Genomic DNA, 19,217 nt, shown 5'->3' with positions numbered 1-19,217 from the left:
TGCATGAAGTTTGTATATTCTCCCTGTGTCTATGTGGGTGGTTTCCTCTGGGCACTCCGGTTTCCTCCAGATTAGTTAATTGTCTTATCCCTAAATTGGCCCTAGACTTCAATACATAGACTGCATTATACATACATAGACATATGACTATGGTAGGGATTAGATTGTGAGCCCCTCGGAGGGACACTTAAGTGCCAAGACAATATACTGGAAGGAGAATGGACAATCATCAACACTGTATGTGTATATAAAGTGCATGTGACCTGGGTGTCTATGCAAAAACCTTCTAGGCTGTTTTATGCAATCAGGGTCCAGTCTTGTGTTCTGAAACTTGAATAAAGTGTAGTCCCCTCTTGTACAGATAAGATTAAAGCCTGTGTTGTGGTGGTTTTATACCCTGGTGGTGGCCACATCTATTGAGCACTTGGTGACTGCAGGCTGCAACAGTGGTGGATATAACAAGCGCTGAAGATTATTTATACATGATGTGTACTGTTCCACTTTGGATTGGAGTACCTCTGGCAGCTATTGATCCATGTCACGCTCAAGACAGTATACTCTGTACAGCACTGCGGAAGACGTCTGCACTATACAAATATTCTAAATAATAAAATAATAATGACCTGTCATGCTTGTGCCTGAGGGCACTTTGGAGGGAGTCGGCCTATGCATGCAGCAGATGCGCCATACTGGAGAGAGACAGGCATGCATGATTTTAGCATGGCTGAGGACCAGAGCGGTGTGGGGAACAAAGAACAGAGGAGGGGGAGGGGAACTGAAGCAGAGCAGTATGACACCCCCCTGCTTCCACATGTCCAATGCAGAGCATGATAGGGAAGCATACTAGGATGGGCTGTAGTTACATGTCACATTGGCACGCCCTCTTCTCCAGTGTGTCTCGCACTCTGGGCAATTACTCTTCTCCTCTCGTGGGAACGTTTTTTTATGCTATTGATCTCAGAACCTATGATCAAAATAGGGAGAATTCACAAGTACTTTATGACTCCTATGTACACCTTAAACCATGTAATGTTCATCAAAATGATAATGTTGTGTAAATCTTAAAATTGCAACCAGATAGTCCATCCTTCAATCCAAAATGTACACACAATAGGCCACTAGTACTCCAAACAAAGGAAATGGTGCAACAGCACTAGACTGATTCAGATCATTCCTGATTCTTTGTCACTGAATATACAGGAGTAAGTGGCGGCAACAAAGGCAGCTAAAGGTCCGTACACACGCCGGACTGGAGGCAACGACGGGTCCGTCGTCACCTCCCGCTGGGTGGGCGTTCCAGCGACAGTCCGGCGTGTGTACAGTCTGTCGGGGGACTGATACGGCTGTTTCTGAGCGATCCGCCGGGCGGATCGCTCAGAAACAGCCGTATCAGTCTGCAGACAGACTGTACACACGCCGGACTGTCGCTGGAACGCCCACCCAGCGGGAGGTGACGACGGACCCGTCGTTGCCTCCAGTCCGGCGTGTGTACGGACCTTAAGCCTAACCAGATTCTGTATTTTGCAGAAAAGCTTTAATAAAAATGTTTGAAACTAAAGATAATGAAAGTGTGATAAAGATAGGGATTGGTGGGAGGAACAGTAAGAAAAAGGGGGAACCGAGTCAGACTGTAGAGCTAAAATGCATGTGGATAACAGATACAGGTGGCGAAAAAGTGCAGTAACAGTGCTTGCACAGCGCCTATTATGTATAGCCGCAGTTTGCGCACTTTATTTTATTGAGCAATTCCAGAGGATTAGTGGGGGAGGGTTGGGGTCGAACACTGCCATTCCAGCGCAGGAGACTCGGGCTCAGCAGTGAGTAACTTCAGTGCCGTCACAAGACAGAGCTGAAGTTACTTATAAAACACTATAATTCGGCCTCCAGAAATTGCAGGAAGCCAAATTATTTCATTCCCCACCATCCATGATGGCCTGGAGGGGGAATAGTATTTAAAATCAATGGGAATTTGTGAAGGAGCAGGATAAGCCATACAGGCTGTATACTGCGCCTAAGTCTCCTGCGCCGATTCCTCTCGTATGCGATTGGGGTTAGTGTTAGGCATAGATAGCTGAATGGTTAGGGTTAGGAGTAGGGGGGCAGGCATAGATAGTGGAGGGTTCAATGGATTGTTAGGGTATGGTGGGTGATACTAGAATATCGGTAAAATTACTGATATTCTACTATAGTGGAAAATAGAATATCAGTAAAATTACCAATATTCTATTACCATTATTTTGTGCCTATTTTTCCTTGAAAGTTTTAGTAAAAATGTGTGTGGAGGAGGGTGGAAACACTGGGAATGGTGTCCCTCTCTTAGTGGAAACTCTAGTCAAGATCTACCAGAAGTGCTCACTGTGCATCATGGAGTAATAACCAGACCTGCATTTGTACCACCAATCTACACTATAAATATAGCTAGGTTATCCGGAATGTCCTTTTGGCTGATGGAAGAGTGAGCAGATTCTCCTGAAGGGATCAGGAACTGCTCAGTGCAGCACCTCCTGACAGGTGGAGTCCCCACTAGGGGTTCACAACTTTGCTGGCTGAAGTACATGCTATTTGTGTGCTGGGTGTTGCATTGCTGCTGGTTGATAGACTGGTTCTTACCAAGGGTAGAGTTAGCTAGCAGGTCCGTTGAGAAAATTGCTCAGATAATTGATCACCCAGCCCAGGTACTCCAATTGGTTTTCTGCTCAAGGAAAAAAAAAACAGTAGCAGCTTTTGTGCCGACAGTTATAGGGATCAGGTCTTTTTTTTTTTTTTTTCAAAGTAATGTCCATGTTTTCCTATGGTTCAGTTCCCACTATAAGCGTTTTAACTGAAATCTTTTTCACAATGCACTGCTATGGAAAAACGGGCCCTTTTACACTTAATGCGTTGGTATGCTTTCGCATGCGTTAGTACGCGTTGGTATAACGCGTACTAACGCATGCTAAAGCATACCAACGCATTAAGTGTAAAAGGGCCCTAAGGTTGCCAAGATACAGGATTAAGGTGGGGGCTGTAGCAGGTACAGTAAAGGAGAAAAAGAAAAAAAAAACACAGGGGTACCAGGAGTCCTTATGGTGTATTATCTTTAGGTAAATTGCTTAAAAGTAAGAGTAGTAGATATACTCACAAGCGTAGGTTGCTATAGAGGCAACCACTTTTAGAGGTTGGTCGTTGCTCCTTTTGGAAAAAGGCTTCACTCCTGGTTAGTCGTGAAGGACCCCACGAAGGGTGGAACAAAGTAGTATCGAGAAGGATAGGAGGCGCCCTTGTAGTATGTTCTATGTTTACTTTATAAATTAAAGAATGATGTGAAGTAACTTGCCTACCTTATATAAGGAGACTTCACTTAGTAAAGAAATAGAGTTGTTTTTGCAATGATCTGCTCTGCTGTCTGCACAGGCAGACAGCTTTTTGACCATTTTTTAGGTCTGAGTGCTGCAGGTCCCTGGAAAAGAGACCTGTCTTCACTCTGCAAGGTGCAGAGTTGCTGTTCTGGTGAGGAATTTGCATCCACTTGTCATGCAAATTACTTAGCTGCTTCCTTTGATGGCTTGCAGTATAAATACCATTTCCTCCCAGAATTCCCTGCTGGTCATGAAGGTTTGTTCCTGCTAACTTGCCTGGAGTCTCAGCCCTCTGCTTGTTGTTTGCTAATATTGCTATCTTAGAGTAGTTCCTTGGGAGTGCACTGGCATTCCTTCTAGCATAGAAGGTCGTTATTATCTGTATTGCATTGTTCTGTCTTTCTGTTGCGATTGTCCTGTTGCTGCGGCAGCTGACAGAAAATCGCTCTGTCTGTTTGGATTGCATTTGCCCTAGCGTTAGAGGCGGTGGATCTCTTTGTATTCTGTCTAGGAGTATAGCCAGAGCTGCGGTTGTTACTGGCTACTCCTTCTGTCTGTCTTGTTGTGCGGATCGCACTCGCTCTTGCGGAAGAGCAGTGGATCCTTTCAATCCTGTTCCCGTGTACGGATCGCACTCGCTTTTGCGGAAGAGCAGTGGATTCTTTCAGTCCTGTTCCTGTGTACGGATCGCACTCGCTCTTGCGGAAGAGCAGTGGATTCTTTCAGGCCTGTTCATGTGTACGGATCGCACTCGCTCTTGCGGAAGAGCAGTGGATCCTATCTGACTTGTTCCTGTTGTCTGTTTTTCTGGAGCAAACACTTGCTGTTGCCTGAGGTAAGGCAACTGATTAGCAAGCGTTTCTGTTATTTGTTTGTTTGTGTTTTCTGTGTTCTTTTGTTAGTCAGGGTTGGCGCGTTTTGTCTCTGTTGCACTTTTCGTGCGGAGACCGCGCCATTAACGTGTTTTGTCGCTGTTGCGCTTCTCATGCGGTGACCGCATTTAGCGAGTGCATTTGTTATTTTCCTTGGCGTTCTGATTGTTATGGTTTGCTGTGTCTTTCTTACTACACCTATGCTCTGTCTTTACTCAGTCTTGTGTCGCTATTAGCAATCGCCATTCTGGCGATTGCTTTCACACTTGGTCTTCGCTGGTGTGTGTTCACCGTCGCCGGGTGGTGACTAGATTGGTGGACATACATACATTCTGTCTCTGTGCTCACTCTCTCTCACTAGGGGCTATCTTGCCCTGTATTACTTCCCCTCGTACAATTACTATCTGGCATCTGTGGCAGTGCAGAGGGTTTATTCCTCTGCACTCCACAGCTCCATCTGCCGGTGGGAATTCCCCTCTACAGGTGCATTGCACCAAAGCTGGGTTCTGTTATTCAGACGCTTGTGGAGGATTTCCGCAGTGTCAGCTCACAGCTTGTGTGCTGACCACGGAGATAATTCCACAATCGTTACAGTATGACCAGCTGGGAATTCTGGGAGGAAATGGTATTTATACTGCAAGCCATCAAAGGAAGCAGCTAAGCAATTTGCATGACAAGTGGATGCAAATTCCTCACCAGAACAGCAACTCTGCAACTTGCAGAGTGAGGACAGGTCTCTTTTCCAGGGACCTGCAGCATTCAGACCTAAAAAATGGTCAAAAAGCTGTCTGCCTGTGCAGACAGCAGAGCAGATCATTACAGTTTTATTAACATAAGCACTTCAGACAACGCGTTTCGTGGCTCAAACCGCTTCCTCAGGTCAGGTTAGGGTGCTTAGCAACAGAAAACGAAAGTCTGGGCGCCAAGCAAAAACAAGTTATGCTTGGCGCCCAAACTTTCGTTTTCTGTTGCTAAGCACCCTAACCTGAATTGAGGAAGGCGGTTTGAGCCGCGAAACGCGTTGTCTGAAGTGCTTATGTTAATAAAACAACCCTATTTCTTTACTAAGTGAAGTCTCCTTATATAAGGTAGGCAAATTACTTCACATAATTTTTTCATTTATAAAGTAAACATAGAACACACTACAAGGGCGCCTCCTTTCCTTCTCGATACTACAGGATTAAGGTGCGCATACACACGACTGTTGTCGCCCAGAGGAATTGGGACTCGATCCTTCGGTGATAGTTACATATGATATGGCTGAGTGATGTATTTGTTGCTATGCAGAGGGGAGGAGCGATGGCATGCAGCACACAGCCGGGTGGCTTCTGGCGGGAGGGGTAAGGAGTGGACAATGGATTTGGTTGGGGATTGTTGCTTAAAGATAAAGATCATTCAGCAATCTCAGCAGACTTCGGAGGTCATGCTAGATTCTCAGCTGTGACTGTCCTGACTCAGGGCCCTTTCACACTTGAAAAGGGCAAAACGCTAGTGCTAGCGTTTTCCACAGGTGATTTTACTGCGATTATCACGGTAAAATTACTGTACAAATCCGTGTTGGAAGAGCGATCGCTATTAGCGCTTCTATAGCATACTAATCACGATCACTCCCGAATCACTGAAAAATGCTGCATATAACGCGTTTGTGATTGCCGCTAATCCCGAAACACAGTGATAGGCGGCAATCGCGGCAGTGAGATCACTGCCGTATAGTTACTATTTCATTGGTGCTAGCGCTTTGGCGATTAGCGGTAAACGGCCGATAATCGCCCTAGTGTGAATGGGCCCTCAGAGTGTTTACTCCAGTGTCATTTGGATAATCATAGCAACTAGTTTCAGTGGCAAGTCGCAAAGTCGCTAGCAGCTAGTTGCCAGTGCTAGATAGCAGTTGACGTCATTGGCAACTATTTTTTCTGTATTTATAAAAAGCTTCCTTAGTGCCGTACATACCGTGTTTCCCCGAAAATAAGACAGTGTCTTATATTAATTTTTGCTCTAAAAGATGTGCTAGGGCTTATTTTCAGAGGATGTCTTATTTTTGGCCAAACATACTGGTATTTTTCCTATACAAAATGTACATACTGTATGCCATGTGCAACATACACAGAGCTTGTGGTTTGTAGATATTGGCTCTCAATTGCAAGATATTGATTCTGCTGATCATGTGGGTAAAGGTCCATACACACGCCAGACTGCAGGCAACGACGGGTCTGTCGTCACCTCCCGCTGGCCGGGTTTTTCAGCAGACAGTCCGGCGTGTGTACAGTCTGTCGGCGGACTGATAAGGCTGTTTCTGAGCGATCCGCTGGGCGGATCGCTCAGAATCAGCCGTATCAGTCTGCAGACAGACTGTACACATGCCGGACTGTCGCTGGAACGCCCACCCAGCGGGAGGTGACGACGGACCCGTCGTTGCCTGCAGTCCGGCGTGTGTACGGACCTTAAAGGTCCATACACACGGGCTACAACTGTTGCTGGAAACACATGGCGCGCGCATGTTGCGGCAACAGGTCCTCCATGTGTATGAGGCGCGCGCAAGCAACTGTTGCTAATCAGAGCTGTCTCCAGGCGATTGACTTGTTCAATCCCCGGCAACAGCTGTTGCAGCAACTGTCCCTAGTCTCAAGTCGGTGCGGTCGTGTGTATGCTAGTCTCTAGCAACTGTTGTGAGTCCGACAGTTCATTGAACCTGCGACAGAAGTTGCTGAGCAACAGTTTCCGCTATGTTGCAGACAGGTTGTTGCCGCGTCACGTGTATACAATCGTTGCTTGTATACAACTGTCGTTGCTGGTGACTTTCAACTGTTGCTTGTCTCCATGCAACTGCAGACATCCGTGCCTCATGTGTATGTAGCTTTATGGCCCATACTCACGAGGGACTTTTGTCGCCTCAACACGCGGCGCGCGCGTGTTGCGGCGACAGGTCGCCCGTGAGTATGGGCCGTTGCACGCGCGCGCACCCCGAACTGTCGCCCGTCGCTCTTGTCGCAATGCGATTGAAAGTTTCAATCGCATGGCAACAGTCGCCGCCGCACCTCCGCCGCAACTGTCGCTAGTCCGCGTGAGTACGCGGACTAGCGACAGCAACCTCCATAGAGGTAAATGGAGCTTCCGGCGGGGGGAGGAGGAACGTCGGCGACAGCTTCCGTCTCGCCGCTGGTCCCTCTTCCGCGTGTGTACGCGGAGGGACCTGGAGAGAAGCTGTCGCCGGCCTGTCGCTAGCACGCTCACGTGTGCTGGCGACAGGCCACTTCTGCAGCCCGTGAGTACGGGCCATTAGAGTCTATTTTTTGCAGGCATAGAACTCCCCAGAGCTATAATAGGATAAGCTGTGTGACTGTGTGTGTGTGTGTCCTGGGAAGAGGTGAAGAGGTGAAGTGCTGCTGATGCTTATCATCACAACAGATCAGAAGGGCTGGCTCCAACAAAAACACAAATTGCCTGACACATATATAGGACTGTGTAGAACTCACATTATACTGCTGCTCTCCTGTATCCAGGCTTTGTATTCAGCTTGACTTGCTGGTGTCATGTGGGCTGCTGCCTAGCTAGGGCTTAAATACGGAAGATGTCTTACATTTCAAGCATTCATGAAATTCTTGCTAGGTTTTATTCTCAGGGGATGTCTTACTTTAGGGGAAACACGGTAGTAAAAAACAAAAACAAAAAAAAACAGACAATAATGCGGTGCATAGTGCAATAATGAGGTGCATAAGTTCAACACACTGTACAATCAGGACAACCAGTGATATACAAATACTGTATATCCAACTGCTGTGTAGTTTGAAGACATTACCAATAGTTAATTTGATAAAATACATGGAAACACAAGGGGGAGGTCCCTGCCCATAAGAGCTTACAATCTATAGCGGAGTGGGGTGGAGACGCTAGAAGTAGACAAAGTAAGCTACAGTCACACATAATTAAGCCTAAACAAAACTAGTAGTTGTTGCAACTTACTTGCCATAACCGAGTCACTAACTAGTGTGACATTCCCTTTATTGTCAGATTAATTTTTGGAGGGGTAGTAGGCACTTTTTATCGACACGTTTTAGAGTTTGAAAGTAACATCCAACTCCTACATAGACACAGTTATAATTCTGTGGCAGAAATCCTTTTCAAGACTGACAGTATCAAGTAATGACTAGAGTTACATTATTTTGAGCCTTTGAAGTAAGGCCTGAATGGTCACGCATGCTCTGAACAATGTCAGAAGGTTTGGGACGTTATGGAGGTGCAGCACATCTGGCCAGCACACAGCCTGAGATCTCCAGGTGTGACACAGAGCTATTTCTGGACAAAAGACAGATTTCCAAATATAGCCCCCTTTCTTTCTCAGTGGTTGATGAGTAAAAAAAAGAATTTTTCCCTTAATGAGAAACACATGTTTGGCAGCTTCAAGACAGTCATAATAAAATGGATGCAGCAGGGAATCTGTATACGCCAGCAATTTAATAATGGCATTCTAGGCAAAAAGGCGAAGGCTCAGAGCTGTGCATAAGGTTTCAGCCAAACACATTCCATTTCTCTAAGTAATCAAATATGTCAGGAGGTCTTGCAACACCGGACTTGCTAGAAAATATTTCCTATATGATGTGTTTCTGATTTCACTAAATATCTCGATATTAAAGCTGAAGCCAATATAGTCAAACACATATCCATGCAGCTAATCATACCCTGCACTAGAAATAAATACTACTACTGGAGACTCAAGTCTAGTGTTGGGCGAACATCTAGATGTTCGGGTTCGGGCCGAACAGGCCGAACATGGCCGCGATGTTCGGGTGTTCGACCCGAACTCCGAACATAATGGAAGTCAATGGGGACCCGAACTTTTGTGCTTTGTAAAGCCTCCTTACATGCTACATACCCCAAATTTACAGGGTATGTGCACCTTGGGAGTGGGTACAAGAGGAAAAAAATTTTTTAGCAAAAAGAGCTTATAGTTTTTGAGAAAATCGATTTTAAAGTTTCAAAGGGAAAACTGTCTTTTAAATGCGGGAAATGTCTGTTTTCTTTGCACAGGTAACATGCTTTTTGTCGGCATGCAGTCATAAATGTAATACATATAAGAGGTTCCAGGAAAAGGGATCGGTAACGCTAACCCAGCAGCAGCACACGTGATGGAACAGGAGGAGGGTGGCGCAGGAGGAGAAGGCCACGCTTTGTGAGACACAACAACCCAGGCCTTGCATGAGGACAAGAAGCGTGCGGATAGCATGCTTTGTACCGCCATGCAGTCATAAATGTAATAAAGATAAGTGGTTCAATAAACAGGGACCACGCGGCAACGCTAACCCAGCAGCAGCAGACGTGATGGAACAGGAGGAGGCACAGGAGGAGAAGGCCACGCTTTGTGAGACACAACAACCCAGGCCTTGCATGAGGACAAGAAGCGTGCGGATAGCATGCTTTGTACCGCCATGCAGTCATAAATGTAATAAAGATAAGTGGTTCAATAAACAGGGACCACGCGGCAACGCTAACCCAGCAGCAGCAGACGTGATGGAACAGGAGGAGGCGCAGGAGGAGAAGGCCACGCTTTGTGAGACACAACAACCCAGGCCTTGCATGAGGTACCGCCATGCAGTCATAAATGTAATAAAGATAAGTGGTTCAATAAACAGGGACCACGCGGCAACGCTAACCCAGCAGCAGCAGACGTGATGGAACAGGAGGAGGCGCAGGAGGAGAAGGCCACGCTTTGTGAGACACAACAACCCAGGCCTTGCATGAGGACAAGAAGCGTGCGGATAGCATGCTTTGTACCGCCATGCAGTCATAAATGTAATAAAGATAAGAGGTTCCATAAACAGGGACCGGCAACGCTAACCCAGCAGCAGCAGCAGCACACGTGATGGAACAGGAGCAGGCGCAGGAGGAGAAGGCCATGCTTTTTGAGACACAACAACCCAGGCCTTGCATGAGGACAAAAAGCGTGCGGATTTAGCAGCAATGCTTTTTGCCGCCATGCAGTCATAAATGTAATACAGATGAGAGGTTCAATAAACAGGGACCGGAAACGCTACACCATCCCAGATGTTCATTGGTCATGTTACTTGGTTGGGGTCCTGGAGTGTTGCGTAGTCATTTCCAATCCAGGATTGATTCATTTTAATTTGAGTCAGACGGTCTGCATTTTCTGTGGAGAGGCGGATACGCCGATCTGTGACGATGCCTCCGGCAGCACTGAAACAGCGTTCCGACATAACTCTGGCTGCCGGGCAAGCCAGCACCTCTATTGCGTACATTGCCAGTTCGTGCCAGGTGTCTAGCTTCGATACCCAATAGTTGAAGGGTGCAGATGGATTGTTCGACACAGCTACGTCATCTGACATGTAGTCCTTGACCATCTTCTCCAGGCGATCGGTGTTGGAGGTGGATCTGCACGCTTGCTGTTCAGTGGGCTGCTGCTGCATGGGTGTCAGAAAATTTTCCCACTCCAAGGACACTGCCGATACCATTCCCTTTTGGGCACTAGCTGCGGCTTGCGTTGTTTGCTGCCCTCCTGGTCGTCCTGGGTTTGCGGAAGTCAGTCTGTCGGCGTACAACTGGCTAGAGGAGGGGGAGGATGTCAATCTCCTCTCTAAAGTCTCCACAAGGGCCTGCTGGTATTCTTCCATTTTGACCTGTCTGACTCTTTCTTCAAGCAGTTTTGGAACATTGTGTTTGTACCGTGGATCCAGAAGGGTATAAACCCAGTAATTGGTGTTGTCCAGAATGCGTACAATGCGTGGGTCGCGTTCAATGCAGTCTAGCATGAATTGAGCCATGTGTGCAAGAGTCCTACCAGAATCCTCATCATCCTCTTGTGAGCGTTGTGATAGTTGTTGTGATGCATCATAGTCGTCACCTTCCTCCTGGTCTGCTTCTGCTGACCATTCGCGCTGAATTGTGGAAGTCCAACGTGCACCGCTCTGGCCCTCGTCAGTGGTGGCATGAAATTCCGGCTCCAACTCCAGCTGTTCCTCCTCCTCTTCTTCGTCATAGCTGCTGGGGCCAGCGTTCCCTGAGGCGGATGGCCTGATGTTGGTACCATCACGCTGATCGTTTTCTCCTTCAGATTCCCCCAGTTGCATCATGACAGCTGTTTCCTTGATTTTCAACATTGACCTCTTCAGTAAACACAGCAGTGGTATGGTAATGCTGACTGAAGAGTTGTCACTGCTCACAAGCAACGTGGATTGCTCAAAATTTTGGAGGACTTGGCAGAGGTCCAACATGTTGGCCCAATCGGATCCACAGAAGCTTGGCAGCTGTCCGGATGCGCCTCGGTACTGCGCCGTCATGTACTGGACCACTGCACTCTTCTGCTCACAAAAGCGTGCTAGCATGTGCAGCGTAGAATTCCAGCGCGTAGGGACATCACACAGCAAGCGATGGTGGGGGAGATTGAAGCGCTCCTGCATCTTGGCGAGTGCCCCCGAAGCAGTACTGGAATTTCTACAATGTTTGGCCACTCGACGCACCTTCAACAGAAGATCGGCCACGCCTGGGTATGTCCTCAGGAACCGCTGAACTACTAGGTTCATCACGTGCGCCAGGCAAGGGATGTGTGTCAGCTTAGCCAACCTTAAAGCGCGAATGAGATTACTCCCATTATCACACACAACCATGCCCGGTTTCAGGTCCAGCGGTGCCAGCCACAAATCCGTCTGTTCCTTTATTCTCTTCCAAATTTCCTCCCCTGTGTGCTGCTTATCCCCAAGGCAGATCAGCTTCAGCAACGCTTGCTGACGCATGCCAACAGCTGTGCTGCACTGCTTCCACGATCCTACTGCTGCTGGGTTAGCGTTTCCGGATGAGGTACAGCTTTGAGATGCGTTGGAGGAGAAGGAGTCAGAGAGGTAGGTGCTGCTGTTGTTATCCAGTGGGAGGGACGGCGGTGCAGCTGTTTGCGGCGTGGGCAACACCCGCGCCGTAGCAGGTGAGGAATCGCTGCCAGGCTCCACAAGGTTCACCCAGTGCGCGGTAAGGGAGATGTATCGACCCTGTCCGAACGCACTCGTCCAAGTGTCAGTGGTGAGGTGAACCTTGCAGGCAACGGCATTCTTCAAGCTTCGGGTTATTTTGCTGACCACGTGCTCATGCAACTCAGGCACTGCAGAGCGCGCAAAGTGGTAGCGGCTGGGAACCACGTAACGTGGGATGGCCACTGACATCATGCCCTTGAAGCTGTTTGTCTCCACCACTCGATATGGCAGCATTTCGCAGGCCAGAAGCTTGGCTATGCTGGCTGTTACTGCCACGGCCCGGGGGTCATTTGCTGGCAATTTCCTCTTGCGCTCAAACATCTCCGACACAGACAACTGAACCGTAGCGCTGCACACGGAAGGGCTGTTGGTTGTTGTGTTTGATGAACACTGGGAGACCTCAAGAGCACTACTCCGGAAAGTGACAGTGTCAGCGTCGTCTGATGTTTGTGAATGTTGTGAACCACGCAATGGCTGGGCTACTGCTGCTGCTGAGGCGGGTCTGGTGGTGAGTCTGGTGAACCCAAGGGAGGCAGTGTTGCTGGTACCCTGTCCTGCCGCGTTTGCCCACAGAGTGGGATGTTTGGATAGCATGTGGCGGCTCATGCTGGTGGTGGAGAGGTTGTTAATACTTTTCCCCCTGCTCAGGCGGGTCTTGCACACCTTGCAAATCGCCATGGTAACATCCTCAGTGCAGTCTTCAAAGAAACCCCAGACTTTGGAGCACCTGCCTCCTTGCTGGCGATTTCTGTTTGCTCCTCTTTTGCCTCTCACTTGAACTTCCACGCTTGTGGTGCCTGAAATTGCGCGCCACCTACCTTGTGGCACAAGGCGAACTCGTGCAGCAGTGGGTTCTTCAACAGACTCATCTGTGCTGCTGCTACGACGGCGATGTTCTCGTTCACAAACAAAATCTGGGTCTATGTCCACATTGTCCATACCCTCCTCTTCCATCTCCTCAAACTCGTCATATGTCATTGTGGGGGGCCGCCGCCGTGGAGTAGAGCTCCCCAGAACAACCTCTGCGCAGCTCACTCCAACGTCGTCTTCCAGATCTTGTCGGCCGACCTCCTGCAATTGCAACCCCTCCTGCCCAACTTGCTCTGGGATTTGGGTTTCCGAGTCCTCCTCGGACTCGCCTTGTATTTCAGTGCGCGGTGCATTTCCCACAGTTAATGGTTGTGAATCCGGGCACAACATTTCTGGCTGTTCCTCCATTGACCTTTGAAAGGTGGAAGTTTGTTGGGCTGGGAATAGCTCCTGCGAATACCCCATTGTGTCCTGAGGTAATTCATCGGACTGGTTATCTGGCAGTTGTGTGCGTGGTGTCGCTGCCGGTTGTGTCAGCTTTGTGCCCACTGGCTCCTTGTAACTGGCTGAGGACTCGGACCTCGTGCGTGATGTGCTGGTGCTGCTTAACCCACTGCTGGACGCTTGAGAGGTCATCCAAGTAATTATCTGGTCCTGTTCTTTTGGATTTGTGAGGGTTGTTGTCCTGGACAACATGGGCGGTATTGAGTGGGTTTTCTTGGGTGCTCCCCTGTGGCCTGTACGTGAACCGTCAGGGGAAACACCTCTTCCCTTGCCCCTCCCTCTTTCACCGGATTTCTTCCTCATTTCACTTATCCTTACAGTACACGCTGACTGGCAGCAGTACAGTGGCAGTACAGAAATGCTATACAGTACCACTATTCCCAGCAGCGACACAGAGCACAATGCTATACAGTGGCGGGTGAGCGGTGTACCACTATTCCCAGCAGCGACACAGAGCACAATGCTATACAGTGGCAGGTGAGCGGTGTACTACTGTTCCCAGGCCCAGCAGAAACAGAGTGGAAGTAAACACAATGCTATATAGTCTGGCTGAGCGGTGTACACAGAGTGGCAGTACACACAATGCTATATAGTCTGGCTGAGCGGTGTACACAGAGTGGCAGTACACACAATGCTATATAGTCTGGCTGAGCCGTGTACACAGAGTGTCAGTAAACAATGCTATATATAGCGTGGCTGAGCGAGGTACACAGTGGCAGTACACACAATGCTATATAGTCTGGCTGAACGGTGTACACACAGTGTCAGTAAACAATGGTATATAGTCTGGCTGAGCGGTGTACACAGAGTGTCAGTAAACAATGGTATATAGTCTGGCTGAGCGGTGTACACAGAGTGGCAGTAAACAATGGTATATAGTCTGGCTGAGCGGTGTACACAGAGTGGCAGTACACACAATGCTATATAGTCTGGCTGAGCGGTGTACACAGAGTGGCAGTACACACAATGCTATATAGTCTGGCTGAGCGGTGTACACAGAGTGGCAGTACACACAATGCTATATAGTCTGGCTGAGCGGTGTACACAGAGTGGCAGTACACACAATGCTATATAGTCTGGCTGAGCGGTGTACACAGAGTGGCAGTACACACAATGCTATATAGTCTGGCTGAGCGGTGTACACAGAGTGGCAGTACACACAATGATATATAGTCTGGCTGAGCCGTGTACACAGAGTGGCAGTACACACAATGCTATATAGTCTGGCTGAGCCGTGTACACAGAGTGTCAGTAAACAATGCTATATATAGCGTGGCTGAGCGAGGTACACAGTGGCAGTACACACAATGCTATATAGTCAGGCTGAGCCGTGTACACAGAGTGTCAGTAAACAATGGTATATAGTCTGGCTGAGCGGTGTACACAGAGTGTCAGTAAACAATGGTATATAGTCTGGCTGAGCGGTGTACACAGAGTGGCAGTAAACACAATGCTATATATAGCGTGGCTGAGCGAGGTGCACAGTGGCAGTACACACAATGCTATATAGTCAGGCTAAGCCGTGTACACAGAGTGTCAGAAAACACAATGCTATATATACCGTGGCTGAGCGAGGTGCACAGTGGCAGTACACACAATGCTATATAGTCAGGCTGAGCCGTGTACACAGAGTGTCAGTAAACAATGGTATATAGTCTGGCTGAGCGGTGTACACAGAGTGGCAGTAAACACAATGCTATATATAGCGTGGCTGAGCGAGGTGCACAGTGGCAGTACACACAATGCTATATAGTCAGGCTAAGCCGTGTACACAGAGTGTCAGAAAACACAATGCTATATATAGCGTGGCTGAGCGAGGTGCACAGTGGCAGTACACAGCACACAATGCTATATAGTCAGGCTGAGCCGTGTACACAGTGTCAGTAAACAATGGTATATAGTCTGGCTGAGCGGTGTACACAGAGTGTCAGTAAACAATGGTATATAGTCTGGCTGAGCGGTGTACACAGAGTGGCAGTAAACACAATGCTATATATAGTGTGGCTGAGCGAGGTGCACAGTGGCAGTACACACAATGCTATATAGTCAGGCTAAGCCGTGTACACAGAGTGTCAGAAAACACAATGCTATATATAGCGTGGCTGAGCGAGGTGCACAGTGGCAGTACACACAATGCTATATAGTCAGGCTAAGCCGTGTACACAGAGTGTCAGAAAACACAATGCTATATATAGCGTGGCTGAGCGAGGTGCACAGTGGCAGTACACACAATGCTATATAGCCAGGCTAAGCCGTGTACACAGAGTGTCAGAAAACACAATGCTATATATAGCGTGGCTGAGCGAGGTACACAGTGGCAGTAAACAATGCTATATATATAGTGTGGCTGAGCGAGCGGTGTACTACTGTTCCCAGCAGCGACACACAATGACTGGGGGGGACCCTGGCTAGCGTGGCTGGAGAGCGAACTACCCTGCCTGCCTACCCAAAGCTAAACCCACAGAGAAATGGCGGAGATATGACGTGGTTCGGGTATTTATTCACCCGAACCACGTGACTGTTCGGCCAATCAGAGCGCGTTCGGGCCCGAACCACGTGACCAGTTCGGCCAATCACAGCGCTAGCCGAACGTTCGGGGAACGTTCGGCCATGCGCTCTTAGTTCGGCCATGTGGCCGAACTCGAACATCACCCGAACAGGGTGATGTTCTGCAGAACCCGAACAGTGGCGAACACTGTTCGCCCAACACTACTCAAGTCCCATTACAATTATTGTTTGTATGCTTTCTGGAAACCGTGCTATGATAAATCCAATGACTCAAGGTAACCATACACTATGTAATCTTTGAAACAAGCAATCTGTCACAAAGACTGATACGGTAGTTAAGTAAACAGTTGTATCTATCATATGATCCTAATGCTGGGAATCCACAATGCAACTTCCTGATGGGAATCAGGCGAATATTTTCGACATGTCTGATCTGTTTTTGATCAAGAAAGGGATCAATTTTGCTAAGTTATCATTGGAAAATCAATCCCTTTATCAATCGGAAGCAGTTTGGACATGCTGTTTGTTCTGATTCCCTGAAGAGAAACAATAGATGGATCAATTTTGATGAAGCCAACATTTGGTTTCAATTAAATGACTGGTTCAAAATCAGAATCTTATTTTTTGGTCAAATAAGATTGCCCTTACAAGAAATCTGACTTGGCAGTTGCTTAACCTCCTGAGCGGTATGGACGAGCTCAGCTCGTCCATCACCGCCGGAGGCTGCCGCTCAGGCCCTGCTGGGCCGATTTTCTTCAAATAAAGTGCAGCACACGCAGCCGGCACTTTGCCAGCCGCGTGTGCTGCCTGATCGCCGCCGCTCTGCGAAGATTCGCCGCGAGCAGCGGCGAAAGAGGGTCCCCCCAGCCGCCTGAGCCCAGCGTAGCCGGAACAAAAAGTTCCGGCCAGCGCTAAGGGCTGGATCGGAGGCGGCTGACGTCAGGACGTCGGCTGACGTCCATGACGTCACTCCGCTCGTCGCTATGGCGACGATCTAAGCAAAACAAGGAAGGCCGCTCATTGCGGCCTTCCTTGTTTATTCTGGGCGCCGGAGGCGATCGGAAGAACGCTTCCGGAGCGCCCTCTAGTGGGCTTTCATGCAGCCAACTGAAAGTTGGCTGCATGAAATAGTTTTTTTTTAATTAAAAAAAACCCCTCCCGCAGCCTCCCTGGCGATCTTAATAGAACGCCGGGGAGGTTAAAGAGGAACTGTCGCGAAGATATTTATATATTTAAAACACATACAAATAAGAAGTACGTTTCTTCCAGAGTAAAATGAGCCATACGTTACTTTTCTCCTATGTTGCTGTCACTCACAGTAGGGTCTGACATTACCCACAGGTTTTGGGTTAGTCCATCCCTTCATGGGGGATTCTCAGCATGGCCTTTATTCTTTATAAATACATTCCCTGAAAAAGATTTATACAGAGATGCTGACCAGCCTCCCTGCTCACCGTACACTTCTTTGGCAGTTGGACGGAGCAACTGCCATTCACTTAGGGCTGGTTCACATTGGGGCGATTTTTCAGCGCTTTACTGATTGCCGGCGATCAGCAAAGCGCTACTACAATGTATCCCTATGGATACATTCACACTGCAGCAGTTGCAATTTCAATTCATCGCAAACACGCTGCATGCAGCGTTTTGGGGGGCGATTCCTCTGTGATTCTCATTCTATTGAATGGGAATCACAAGCGCAAATCGTTAGATTTGGGCTGCTGACTCGGAGAGGCAAACGCGATCGTGGTAAAGTGCACAATGTGAACCAGCCCTAAGTGCTTATAAAAATAAGATAAACCCTGAGAAACCCCCATGAGAAGATGGGCTAGTCCAAAATCTGTCTGTAATGTCAGATTTCAACTACTTACTGTAAGTGAAAGTGACAGCAACAAGGAGAAAAGTAATTTATGGCTTATTTTAATCTGGAAGAAACGTACTTCTTACATGTATTTTAAATTTTAACTTTTTGCGACAGAGGTCCTTTGACGGACACAGGCAATATGATACTGTTATACTCACCAAGCTTCGCTCAGACCTGTTGCTAATCGGGCTTCTGCTCGCGCGCGCGCGCGCGTAGGAAAGGTGGCTATTTGACCTGTTTGTATCAGCGCGTCACGCCGTACGGTGTGACGCGTACGCACTCTCACGCACGCGCACCTCTGTCCGCATCTACGCGTGCGCGGGATATTGCGACCTCTATTACGCATGCGCGATATGATAGGGTTGCTGGCACGCATGTGCATACACATGCGCGTAGTAAGACGTACCGTTGTACGCATGCGTAATGCGGATCAATTGGCGCCAAAAGCCCTATTTAAACCTCATCTGTTTGACAGTTCAGTGCTGTCTGTTTGTGCAGCTTGTGGTACCTGTTACTTTGTTCGTGTGATTACTGATTGACTTCCCGCTACTGAACCCTGGCCTTCCCTGACTACGATTGAACTCCGCCTGTCCTGACTCCATTGGCTTGTTACCCGTGTTGCTTGAACTCTGCCTGCCTCGACCTTTGCTTGTTTCTCGCTCCTGATTGAACTCCGCCTGCCCTGATCCTGGACCGCCTGACTACTCTTCCGCCTGCTGACTTTGCACCTTGCCTCGGTTACTTGCTCTACAACGCAGTATCATCTGTTCTCTGAGCCACTGTTGAATCTTCCTAAGCGCAACCTGGTGGGCACTAGGCAGCTAGGTTTCACTTCCCCCTCCTGGGGTTGTGGTCCTGCTTCCCCCTCAAGGGGTCGTGGGTGAAGACCCGTGGTCACTTAGATTCTGTGCTTAGAAGGTTCTGCCCACAGTGGCAAAGTCAACAGCCTACAGTAACCGCATCCGTAACAGAACAGACAGCCAACATGGATGCTGCCGGAGCACATTCTGATATGGACACACTTTGCAAGATGGTCTCTGAACTCAGTATATCCATCCAGACCATACAAAACAACTTTGTGCAACTACAGACTCAAGTTCAAGCCTTGCCAGTCTCAGGCCCACCTGTTCCTGCAACCAATGTCACGGTGACATCACCCATTCCAGAACCTAAGGTTCCGTTGCCAGACCGTTTCTCTGGGGACCGAAGCAAGTTCCGGACCTTCAAAGGAGCTTGCCTATTACTCTTCAGTTTGCAGCCCAGAACTTACGCCAGTGAACAAGCCAAAGTGGGTACTGTAATTTCACTCCTACGGGACGAACCACAAGCTTGGGCCCTACAACTCAGGGAG

This window comes from Hyperolius riggenbachi, chromosome 3 (assembly GCF_040937935.1).
Source record: "Hyperolius riggenbachi isolate aHypRig1 chromosome 3, aHypRig1.pri, whole genome shotgun sequence".
Taxonomy (NCBI): Eukaryota; Metazoa; Chordata; class Amphibia; order Anura; family Hyperoliidae; genus Hyperolius; species Hyperolius riggenbachi.
The sequence above is the reverse complement of the archived record's forward strand: the minus strand, read 5'-3'. Positions refer to the sequence as shown.